The 12,530-nt window shown below is 46.9% G+C and overlaps 1 protein-coding gene across 1 annotated transcript in view; it reads right to left on the reverse strand.

Moving 5' to 3' along the window:
* Positions 1-12,530, reverse strand: part of cstpp1 (centriolar satellite-associated tubulin polyglutamylase complex regulator 1) — a 468,108-nt gene that overhangs the window by 96,993 nt on the left and 358,585 nt on the right. The gene's annotated exons all lie outside the window — the stretch shown is intronic.

The following is a 12,530-nucleotide window of genomic DNA, read 5'->3' on the forward strand; positions in this document are numbered from 1 at the left end:
GGTGCCATCTGCATCGCAGGTTCCTCCAGTTTCTGTTCCTCCACAAAGCTGGGTGGGCGTGTGTGCTGTGAGGAGGATGCCGAGTAACTCCAGTATGATTTGGACAGGTTGGGTGATTGGGCAGATGCATGGCAGATGCAGTATAATGTGGATAAATGCGAGATTATCCACTTTGGTGGCAAAAACAGGAAGGCAGAATATTATCTGAACGGCAATAGATTGGGAGAAGCGGACGTGCAATGAGACCTGGGTGTCCTTGTGCACCAGTCGCTGAAGGTAAGCATGCAGGTGCAGCAGGCGGTTAAGAAGACAAATGGTATGTTGGCCTTCATAGCGAGAGGGTTCGAGTACAGGAACAAGGATGTCTTGCTGCAGTTGTACAGGGCCTTGGTGAGACCACACCTTGAGTATTATGTGCAGTTTTGGTCACCTTATCTGAGGAAGGATGTTCTTGCCATGGAGGGAGTGCAGTGAAGATTCACCAGACTGATACCTGGGATGGCAGGAATGACGTATGAGGAGAGATTGGGTCGAATGGGCTTATACTCGCTGGAGTTTAGAAGAATGAGAGGGGATCTCATTGAAACTTATAATGAGATCCCCGGAAAAACCGGGGAACTACAGGCCAGTGAGCCTAACATCACTGGTAGGAAAATTATTGGAAAAAATTCTGAGGGACAAAATTTGTCTCCACTTGGAGAGGCAAGGATTAATCAGGGATAGTCAACATGGCTTTGTCAAGGGAAGATCATGTCTGACTAATTTGATTGAATTTTTTGAGGGGGTGACTAGGTGTGTGGATGAGGGTAACGCAGTGGATGTGGTATACATGGATTTCAGTAAGGCCTTCGATAAAGTCCCGCACAGGAGACTGGTCAAGAAGGTAAGAGCCCATGGAATCCAGGGTGCCTTGGCACATTGGATACAAAACTGGCTTAGTGGCAGAAGGCAGAGGGTGATGGTCGAAGGTTGTTTTTGTGACTGGAAGCCTGTGGCCAGTGGGGTACCACAGGGATCGGTGCTGGGTCCCTTGCTGTTTGTGGTCTACATTAATGACTTTGATATGAATGTAAAAGGTATGATCAGTAAGTTCGCGGATGATACAAAAATTGGTAGAGTGGTAAATAGCGAGGAGGGTAGCCTCAGTCTGCAGGACGATATAGATGGGTTGGTCAGATGGGCGGAACAGTGGCAAATGGAATTTAACCCGGAAAAGTGCGAGGTGATGCACTTTGGGGGGACTAACAAGGCAAGGGAATACACAATGAATGGTAAGACCCTAGGCAAGACGGAGGGTCAGAGGGATCTGGGTGTGCAAGTACACAGATCCCTGAAGGTGGCGGAACAGGTGGATAAGGTGGTAAAAAAGGCATATGGGATACTTGCCTTCATTAGCCGAGGCATTGAATATAAGAGCAAGGAGGTTATGATGGAGCTGTATAAAACACTGGTTAGGCCACAGCTGGAATACTGTGTGCAGTTCTGGTCGCCACACTACAGGAAGGATGTGATCGCGTTGGAGAGGGTGCAGAGGAGGTTCACCAGGATGTTACCAGGGCTGGAGCGCTTCAGCTATGAAGAGAGACTGGGCAGATTGGGTTTGTTTTCCTTGGAGCAGAGGAGGCTGAGGGGGACATGATTGAGGTGTACAAAATTATGAGGGGCATAGATAGGATGGATGCTGAGGAGCTTTTTCCCTTAGTAGAGGGGTCAATAACTAGGGGGCATAGATTCAAAGTAAAGGGCGGGAGGTTTAGAGGGGATTTGAGAAAGAACTTTTTCACCCAGAGGGTGGTTGGAGTCTGGAACTCACTGCCTGAAAGGGTTGTGGAGGCAGGAACCCTCACAACATTTAAGAAGCATTTGGATGAGCACTTGAAATGCCACAGCATACAAGGCTACGGACCAAATGCTGGAATATGGGATTAGATTAGACAGGGCTTGATGGCCGGCGCGGACACGATGGGCCGAAGGGCCTCTATCCGTGCTGTATAACTCTATGACTCTATGACTCTATTCTAACAGGGCTAGACAGACTAGATGCAGGAAGGATGTTCCCGATGGTTGGGGAGTCCAGAACCAGGAGTCACAGTCTAAGGATAAGGGGTAAGCCATTTAGGACAGAGATGAGGAGGAATTTCTTCACCCAGAGAGTGGTGAACCTGTGGAATTCTCTACCACAGAAGGCAGCTGAGGCCAATTCATTAAATATATTCAAGAAGGAGTTGGATATATTTATTTATTAAGGCTAAAGGGATCAAGGGATATGGGGAGAAGGCAGGGACAGGGTGCTGAATTTGGATGATCAGCCATGATCTCACTGAATGGCGGAGCAGGCTCGAGGGGCCGAATGGCCTACTCCTGCTCCTATCTTCTATGTTTCTATGTTTCCTCGTCTTCCAGCTGATGCTCCTCCTCCTCCTCTTGCTCTTCCTCCTCTGAAGAGGCTGTGCGCGCAATGCCTCGCTCCTCATGCAGTGCTAATCCTTGTTGCTGCGCTATGTTGTGCAGGGCGCAACAGACCATGATGATTCTGGAGACCCTGGCTGACGCATACTGAAGGGTTCCTCCAGATCTGTCAAGGCATCTGAATTGCATTTTCAGCATGCCTATTGCCCGCCCTATGACACATCTGGTGGAAATGTGGCTTTCATTATATCTCACCTCGGCCTCAGTACTTGGCTTCCACAAGGGTGTCATGAGCCACATCTTTAGTGGATAGCCCTTATCTCCAAGCAGCCAGCCGGAAAGTCTGTTTGGAGGTGCGAAGAGATGAGGGAGGGTGAACTGGTGCAGGACGAAAGAGTCATGACAGCTACCAGTGAATTTGGCACACGAATGCATGATGATCTTCCTATGGTTGCAGACCAGCTGCACATTGAGGGAGTGGAGGCCCTTGTGGTTGACAAAGACTCCTGGGTGATGATGGAGTAACCTGATGGCCACATGTGTGCAGTCGATGACGCCCTGTACCCATGGGAAGTCAGCCAAAGCAGCAAAGCCGAGCGCCCGCTCAGTAATACTGGCTTCATCAGTAGCAAAGTTGATATAATTGGCTGACTTGTCAAAGAGGGCATCAGTGACCTGTGTGATGCATCTGTGGGTGGCCGACTACGAGATGCTACAAATGTCTGCTGCAGACCCCTGGAAGGAGCCTGAGGAGAAGAAGTTGAGGGCGCTGGTGACTTTGACAGCCACTGGTAAGGGGCGTCCACCCGCTCCTCTGGGCTGCAGGTCTTCCTCTTGCAATGTGCAAATGTCTGCGATGACCTGGCGCGATAGCCTGAGCCACCTTTGGCACTGCTGCTCAGTCATGTTGAGGAAGCTCATCCTCTGCCTGTATTCCCTGTGTTGAGGGTATCACCTCTGGCGCGGTGAAGCCCTGCGCTGGTGCCCTCTGTCCTGTGGAGCATCAGGGCATTGAGGAGAAGGTTGGTGGTGTTGTTGGTGCTGCTGGTGTTCGGGCTCATCGTGGTCCAAGGTGAGACTATATAAATGACACCCATGCTGATGGAAGAGATGGCAGGTCAAGTAGAGTTGACAGAAGCAATCTGTCAATGGTGAGAGAGGTTCTTCCAATGAGGTGACACTGGACTGAGACTTTGCTGGAAAGACTTGCAGCCTGCAGAAAGTTCAATCTATGCTGGGAATGCAGTCAGCAACAGCTTCTGCCTGAGGAAAGTGATCAGTTGTCATGTGGGAGCTTTTAAACAACATTTGATGCTGTCAAGTAATCAGCTGGAGCAATAGCCACTCAACTCCGCCTCAGGTTGACAGACGTGATTCCTGAGCTAAGTGAATCCTGTGGCCATGCAGGGAAATTTGAAATGTAGGGCGAAGAAGGCTCTTAACTATCTGAAAACAAGGTTATAATGATTTCAATTAGGTCGCCCGCCTCTGCTGGTCGGGTCGCTGTCGCACCGGCAAACGTGCCTGAGGGAAAGGTGTGTGGGGGCGGGATGACGGCGGGTTCCCGATCCGCTCCTACTTTTTTCAAATTTCCCACCTGACTCGCCTGCATTCCCACCTGCATGGACTGCAGAAAATCCCGGCCATAATCTTGATATTATGCTGTGGGTTGTTGACGTATCAACATGTTTGTCTGAAATTCCTCTCGCCACTATTTTAGCAGAGGTATTAACATGTTTAAAATAAATGGGTTAACACCTCCACTCAAGTAGCAGAGAGGTGAATTTCAGGCCAACACCTTAAGCACTCGTATCTAATATCCCACAGAGCTATTTTGGGGCCATGTATCCTGGAAGATCACAATCTTCCATTTTTATGATCAATCTTTCTATTTGGAAATACAGCTGCAGGAAAAAAAATGAAAGATACGTTTTAAAGCTTGCAATAATTAACTCAAATAATCAAAGTGAATTAATGCAGTCAGCGGTGAACAAACGGCACTTGCCGTTTATTATGCATTGAATAGGGCAAGCAACAGCATGTCTTTTCAACCAATCAGATTGAAGAATCCTTATTGAGACACGCAGGGGGGAATTTTTCGGGGGGTCAGCGGGCGCATTTGGTGGCGGGTCAGGTGGGAAAAAGAACATTTTTGGACAGCGGGTAAGGAACTCGCTGTCACGCTAGTTTCCCAGATGTCGGGTCTGTCATCGCTGAACAGACCCGACACCAAGCGGCGGGGGAGGCAATTTAGATGATTAAGAACTTGTTAACAGGCACTTAAAAACTATTTTAAGCTCACATTTAGATTTTAAGAGTTCGCCCGCGGCTTCCCAGCTGCTTGGGGATCACGTCAGGTAAGCAGGTCGGGTGTTGTGTCAGCATGGGATCATTTCTTAACTTGACAGCTGCAAATATTCTATAAAACCTCCCATTTCATAGCTGTTCACTTTCCAAGGTCAGTAGCTGTTCCGCTTACTGCATTTGGAAGACAGATCGAGCTATATGCAGGTTGCAAGTGTTCGGAGCAAACTCTGTATCCAGTGTCACCTCATTGGAACAACCTCTCTCACCATTGACAGATCGCTTCTGTCATCTCATCTTCACCTGCCATCTAATCCGTCAGCATCGGTGCCCTTGAAACAATATCACCTTGGTCCTCAGAATCCCATCACGATCAGCACCAAGCACACCAGCAGCACCAACATCCACAACAACCTTCTCCGCAATCAACTGATGCTGCACAGGACACAGGGCATCAGCACCTGACCACATTGCTGCCTGGAACGTCAGGGGTGGCCTCACCATGGCCAGATTTACTTCACTTGACGCTGCACACACTGGCTGCCACATGATGCGCCAGGTTGGCACCACCCCACACCAAAACCATACAGCATCCCTACAATGCCCAAGCCATTCCTTTCACACTCATCACCATTATGGGGGGTACCGTTATGGCTCACCATTCACTGCAACTCACTAAGCCACTTTCAAAGGGGCACACAAATCTGTCCAAGAACGCAAAGTGTTGAAAATAAAGATTTCAATGTTTGACAGCACATTAACAGAAACTTTACATGAATGTTGGCTAAAACACCCAAGTGCCTACCCTTGTGTGATGTTACTTGGTATGATTGGACAAGGATGAGGGTGAGTGTGAGGGGTGGCTAGTGAGATGGAGAAGTGATAATGTAGATAGAGAGGGATGGGTGGAGTCAGAATCAGGGGAATTTATAATGGGGAACAAAGAAATTGCTGACCAATTAAATACATATTTTGGTTCTGTCTTCACAAAGGAGGACACAAATAACCTCCCAGAGATGTCGGGGAACATAGGGTCTGATGAAAGGGAGGAACTGAAAGAAATCAGTATTTGTAGGGAAATGGTGTTAGGGAAATTGACGGGAATGAAGGCCGATAAATCCCCAGGGCCTGATAATCTACATCCTAGGGTAATTAAGGAAGTGGCCCTAGAAATAGTAGATGCATTGCTGATCATCTTCCAACATTCGATAGACTCTGGAACAGTACCCATGGATTGGAGGGTAGCTAATGTTACCCCACTATTCAAAAAAGGTGGTAGAGAGAAAACGGGGAATTACAGACCGGTAAGCCTGACATCGGTAGTGGGGAAAATGCTAGAGTCCATTATAAAAGACGTAATAGCAGAGCACTTGGAAAACAGTGACAGGATCGGACAAAGTCAACATGGATTTACAAAAGGTAAATCGTGCTTGACTAATCTACTGGAATTTTTTGAGGATGTAACTGGTAAAATAGATAAGGGAGAACCAGTGAATGTGGTGTATTTGGGCTTTCAAAAGGCTTTCGATAAGGTCCCGCATAAGAGATTAGCGTGTAAAGTTAAGGCACATGGGATTGGGGGCAAGGTATTGACTTGGATAGAGAACTGGTTGGCAGACAGAAAACAAAGAGTTGGAATAAATGGGTCTTTTTCCGAGTGGCAGGCAGTGACTAGTGGGGTACCGCAGGGATCGGTCCTTGGACCCCAGCTATTCACAATATATATTAATGATCTAGACGAGGGAACTAGATGTAATATTTCCAAGCTTGCAGACGACACAAAGCTGGGTGGGCGTGTGTGCTGTGAGGAGGATGCCGAGAAACTCCAGTATGATTTGGACAGGTTGGGTGATTGGGCAGAAGCATGGCAGATGCAATATAACGTGGATAAATGCGAGGTTATCCACTTTGGTGTCAAAAACAGGAAGGCAGATTATTATCTGAATGGCAATAGATTGGGAGAAGGGGAAGTGCAACGAGACCTGGGTCTCCTTGTGCACCAGTCGCTGAAGGTAAGCATGCAGGTGCAGCAGGCGGTTAAGAAGGCAAATGGTATGTTGGCCTTCGTAGCGAGAGGGTTTGAGTACAGGAACAAGGATGTCTTGCTGCAGTTGTACAGGGCCTTGGTGAGACCACATCTTGAGTATTGTATGCAGTTTTGGTCGCCTTATCTGAGGAAGGATGTTCTTCTCATGGAGGGAGTGCAGCGAAGATTCACCAGGCTGATACCTGGGATGGCAGGAATGAGGAGAGATTGGGTTGATTGGGCTTATACTCGCTGGAGTTTAGAAGAATGAGAGGGGATCTCATTGAAACTTATAAAATTCTAACAGGACTAGACAGACTAGATGCAGGAAGGATGTTCCCGATGGTCGGGGAGTCCAGAACCAGGGGTCACAGTCTAAGGGTAAGGGGTAAGCCATTTAGGACAGAGAGTGGTGAACCTGTGGAATTCTCTACCACAGAAGGCAGTTGAGGCCAATTCATTAAATATATTCAAGAAGGAGTTCGATATATTTCTTAAGGCTAAAGGGATTAAGGGATATGGAGAGAAGGCAGGAACGGGGTACTGAATTTTGATGATCAGCCATGATCTCATTGAATGGCGGAGCAGGCTCGAGGGGCCGAATGGCCTACTCCTGCTCCTATCTTCTATGTTTCAAAGTTAGAATATTTAATTCAATGCGAAATTACGAGAGGGAAAGAAAAATGGGATTAAGAAAGTGAGATAAAAGAGGCAGAAAGAAAAAGTAAAAAAGAAAATGTTTTTAATTGTTTTAAAAATCTCGAAGAACAATCAAAATCCGAAGGAATGAGATGGCACACTTGTAAAATTTATTTTAGCAGAGAGGTTGTATTACAGTAATTAAGAGTTATCACGCCATTAAAGATTCACTTACACTTGAATGGACAAGCCCAAGCTTTTCCTGGTGTGTTTAGTGTGTGTCTAGTGGGTAAGTATTGCAACTTCACGCCAATCATTTGTTTGAATGTGAATCTCTCGGCGAGGTACTGGTGTAGCGAAGCTTGTGGAGGAGCAGGGCAACTCAGACAGCAACTTCCTGATTTCTGCATTCAACTGCGTATGTGCGGACACTGGAAGTCGCTGTCCGATTTACAACTTAATAACGGTAAACGCTGACAGCCTCACCGTTATTCCTACCGCAAGATCCAGGCCAATTTGTGTTATGGGAATGGGTTGCGTTGCTGTACTTTCCTTTCAGTGATTTGGTAAAAGAACCTCCTGTTATTTGTTGGCATTGTTAATGGAAAATAACCTGATTCAAATTTTCCTCTGTATGTTGTTAGCTCGCTGATGTTTAGCATCATTGTTTATAGGTTCTGAAATGTTCTGCGAAATTGTAAATTGTGGTTAGTTCTGTACAAACTATAGTAACAAAGAGCCTTTACTAACTGTGTGTGGGGAACTCTGAAAAAGGTCCATGATTTTTCCTGTTCTAGTCACAGGACATTTATTTCAAAAATACTAAACTGCATGAAACACTAAAAATAGATCACTGAATGGCACAGTGGATTAGAATCCAGTCTTTCAGCTCTAGCACCTGGGATGAATTCAGCCCACGATAAGAAGATGAAAACCTGTAGCTGTAAGGATCCATCTTTATAACATGAGCTTGTCAAATCTCAGTCCAGCTCCCAATGGACACAAGTATAAAACTGCCCTCAACCTGCTATTAAATTGAAAATCTTACTCAGAGCGACAATATGCATGGTGCAGTAGGTGTCTTGACAAAGGTTGGGGACAATTGCAGCAGTGTAAAGGAGTTTTACTTTGCACCTGGCTATGTTGTACCTGACCTGGGAATGTCTGATGTTGGCAAAGAGTGACATAGCAAATGCTCTATTCCCTCACATTGAAATATTTCACCTTGCTGAGAATAAGCATTCACCAAAAAAGATAAATTCATTATGAACTTTTTTTCTGTTGATCTGTTGAATATTTGTATTTCAATAGTGTTGCTAACATTGTCAGAGGAACTTGCTGGGAGTAGTTATTAAACGGACACTATGAAGGAGCTAAATTAACTGTAATAAGACTCCTGAATTAATTATGAGTTAATTACTGCATCTAGTTATTTTAATTCAGTTCTGTTAGTGTCAGACCCAGTTAGCTCTCCAAAACAGTTTCTGAAAAATGTCATCAGCACTAATCTGTTTTATGCTTTTAAAAAAGTATCGGTGAATTTTGTAGCGATTAACATGTTGATTGCTTGTGTAGGGAAATAGAACACGTTCCCATTTTGAAACACCCAGGTGGAGAAATTCATTGTAGCCCCGTTTGGGGCGCTAAATGTTTCTAAACTTTTAAAAAATTTGGTTTTGTGCTCCAAGAAGGAAGCGGAGCATTAAATCAAGTGCTCCTCTTCCTTCTTGGAGTGCAATCAGCAGCAGGCGGGGCGGAGACTTCAGTAATGCTGCACACTGGGCCGTGCAGCACTGCCACGTTCAAAGGCTCCTTCCCTCCCTTAAAGAGAAGGGCCATCGCTGCAGGCTCTGCAATAGACAAATTACCTACCTGGACCACCAAGGCAACACGATCCAGCGCGCTCAGCCCGACACTCAAGCAGAGTGCCGGGCTGATCGATTGTGGGCAGGAACCCATGAAAAAAGGCGGAACAAGAAAGGTAAGTTTTTTTTTACTTACCTTGGCCGCCTCGCTTTTAATCATCACCCCTGAAGCGGCCGCCCGCCCGATGCATGCCTCCTGCAGCTGTTGGTGTTTTCGCCCGGCGCTGCTGCAGGGGTCAGAAGTCAATTTCGGGTCCGGGGCGCTACCGGGGCGATGCGCACGGCGATGACATCATGATCTCCGGTCGAAGGAGATCAGGGCGCAACACCATAGTGCGGGCGCAACACCGTAGTGCCGCCGCAAAACTCTCACCGAATATGGCAGGAGTCGATGTCAGCGCTGCGCCCGGTCACAAAGCCATTTGCGCCCTGTTAGCGCCTCCCCCTGGGGGACGCTAACGGGAGGCACAAAGGCACCCAATTTCACCCCGCCAGAATTAGCACAAAGTGCTTCTAGGTCAAATACAAGGACAATTAGACTGCAATTATGCTTCAACTACTGAGTATAGATCAGTAGCTAAAGTATTGATTTGCAATTAGCAGTAACTAGTTTATACTACTTGGCTGCGAATCTGATTCTTGCAGCCACAAGTGAGACCTCTGTACATGTATGCTTACATACAGGCACAGAACTTTGCTCCCAGGTAATAGATTTAAAAATGTACCAACAACATGGAAGGAAGTGCCTGATTCTTAAAAAGTAAGTTCTGCATCAGTTCAAGAAGTGTCAAGAAGATCCACTAAACAATTTTTAAACAAGCCTCGACACCGCATTAAAGAATGAACTTGGGGAACCTCACGGCGAGAACAAACTTTCATTGGATTGGCGAGGATAACAGTGGAGTAACTCAAATTGTCCAGCAATTTGCGGAGAATCGGAACTCATGGCGTATGTCTTTTACACCACAAATTGCTGGATTTTTTTACAAATTAATAATGGGGTGCGACGTTAAGGCCATTTGAGCCTGCTCCGCTATTCAATAAGATCATGGATAATATTCTACCTCAACTCCACTTTCCCGCTCTATCTCCATATCCCTTAGTATCCAAAAATCTATCAATCTCTGTCCTGAATATAATCAACAACTGAGGATCCACAGCCCTTTGGGGTAGAGAATTTCAAAGATTCACAACCCCCCCGAGTGAAGAAATTTCTCCTCACCTCAGTCCTAAATGGCCGACCCCTTATTCTGAGACTGTGGCCCCTAATTCTAGGCTCTCCAGCCAGGGGAAACAACCTCTCAGCATTCATCCTGTCAAGCCAACAAAAATCTATCAACAGAAAATGCTGGAAAAACTCAGCAGGCCAGGCAACATCCGTGGAGAGAGAAATAGAGTCAACGTTTCGGGTCGAAACCCTTCGTCAGGCCTGAAAAAACGCAGGAAATGAAACAGATTAAAAGGCCAGTTTGGGGGCTGGGAAATGGGGATGAAAGAACAAAAGAGAAGTGAAGAGACATTAAGAGGTATTCAAAACAAGATGAGATGGTGATAGGACTAGTAAAGAGACAAAAGATGGCTCTAGATTAGGTGTGAAATGTACTGGCAGAATGAGAGACGGCTGCCATGTGGGAGAGAAAAAAAGGGGGAAGGGCACAAAACAAAGGTGTGGATAAAAAATATATATAAAAATGTAATAGGGGCCAAGGTTATGATCTGAAATTGTTGAACTCGATATTGAGTCCGGAAGGCTGTAAAGTGCCTAATCGGAAGATGAGGTGCTGTTCCTCGAGTTTACGCTGATATATAAAAATTGATCAATCTCAGTTTTGACATTTTCATCTGCCCCCCCCCAGTTTTTGGGGGACAAGTCCAGATTTCCACTACCCTTTGTGTGAAGAAGTGCCTCCTGACATCGCCCCTAAACGGCCTTAGGTCCAAAGTGGATGACCTCACACTTTCCTACACTGAACTCCATATGCTAGTTTTGTCCACTCATTTAATCTATCAATGTCCCTTTGCAACTTTCTGAGAGGGCAGATGGGGCCTCGGTTTAGCGTCTCATCCAAAGGAGTGCACCTCCGACAGTGCAGCACTCCCTCAAGTACTGCCCCTCTGACAGTGCAGCGCTCCCTCAGATTGAATCATGCTTTCAATTGGCTTAGAGCAGTGGAACACAAGTTTGGTTTAAGTTTTGGACTTTAAATTGGCCTTAACTGCAGTATAGATTTTAATTTTATTGCCTGTTTAGATAGGCCTCCTGCTACACTCAATGAATAAACCATGAAGGTACAAACCTCTCTAATATGTGCTGACAACCTTTCCCATTGTCTGAAACTGATATTGTACTGTTAGCATGCACAATTTTGTTAAGTATTTCATCTGGTCCCCCAGCTAATGGATCTAATCCTGAATAATTTATGTGTTGCTGGGAGTTAAGCCTTTATGGCCTGAATATAACTTAATAGCAATATACGGTAATATAAATAAACCCAAAAATCCCTTCTTGATCAAACAGGTAGTTTCTCACAGGATGGGCATAGCAATCCAAAGTTGATACTGTAGTAAAGAATAATAATCTGCCTTTAGGGGAACTGTGCAGTGTTTTTATATCATTTGGTGGTCTGAATGAGAGGAGTAGGAACATGGCGAGTCCATTTATATATAAACTAGCTGGGGGTGCCCGGCGGTGCCGAGGCTTTTTCGAGGGCATGTTGTTGTGGGAAGAGAGAGAGAGAGCGACTGGGGGGGGGGGCGGCGGAGAGAGAGAGAGAGCGACTGGGGGGGGGGGAGAAAAGAGAGAGAGAGCGTGACTGGGGGGGGGGGAAGAAGAGAGCGCGACTGGGGGGGAAGAGAGAGCGCGACGACTGGGGGGGAAGAGAGAGAGCGACTGGGGGGGGAAGAGAGAGAGCGACCTGGGGGGGGAAGAGAGAGAGCGACTTGGGGGGGGAAGAGAGAGCGCGACTGGGGGGGGGGAAGAGAGAGCGCGACTGGGGGGGAAGAGAGAGCGACTGGGGGGGGAAGAGAGAGAGAGCGACTGGGGGGGAAGAGAGAGAGGCGACGGGGGGGAAGAGAGAGAGCGACTGGGGGGGGAAGAGAGAGAGCAACTGGGGGGAAGAGAGAGAGCGACCTGGGGGGGAAGAGAGAGAGCGACTGGGGGGGAAGAGAGAGAGCGATCTGGGGGGAAGAGAGAGCGTGACAGGGGGGGGGGAAGAGAGAGAGCGACCTGGGGGGGAAGAGAGAGAGCGACTGGGGGGGTAGAGAGAGAGCGACTGGGGGGGGAAGAG

The sequence above is a fragment of the Somniosus microcephalus genome, chromosome 15 (assembly GCF_052327205.1).
Source record: "Somniosus microcephalus isolate GS21.2 chromosome 15, FLI_Smic_1.0, whole genome shotgun sequence".
Lineage (NCBI taxonomy): Eukaryota > Metazoa > Chordata > Chondrichthyes > Squaliformes > Somniosidae > Somniosus > Somniosus microcephalus.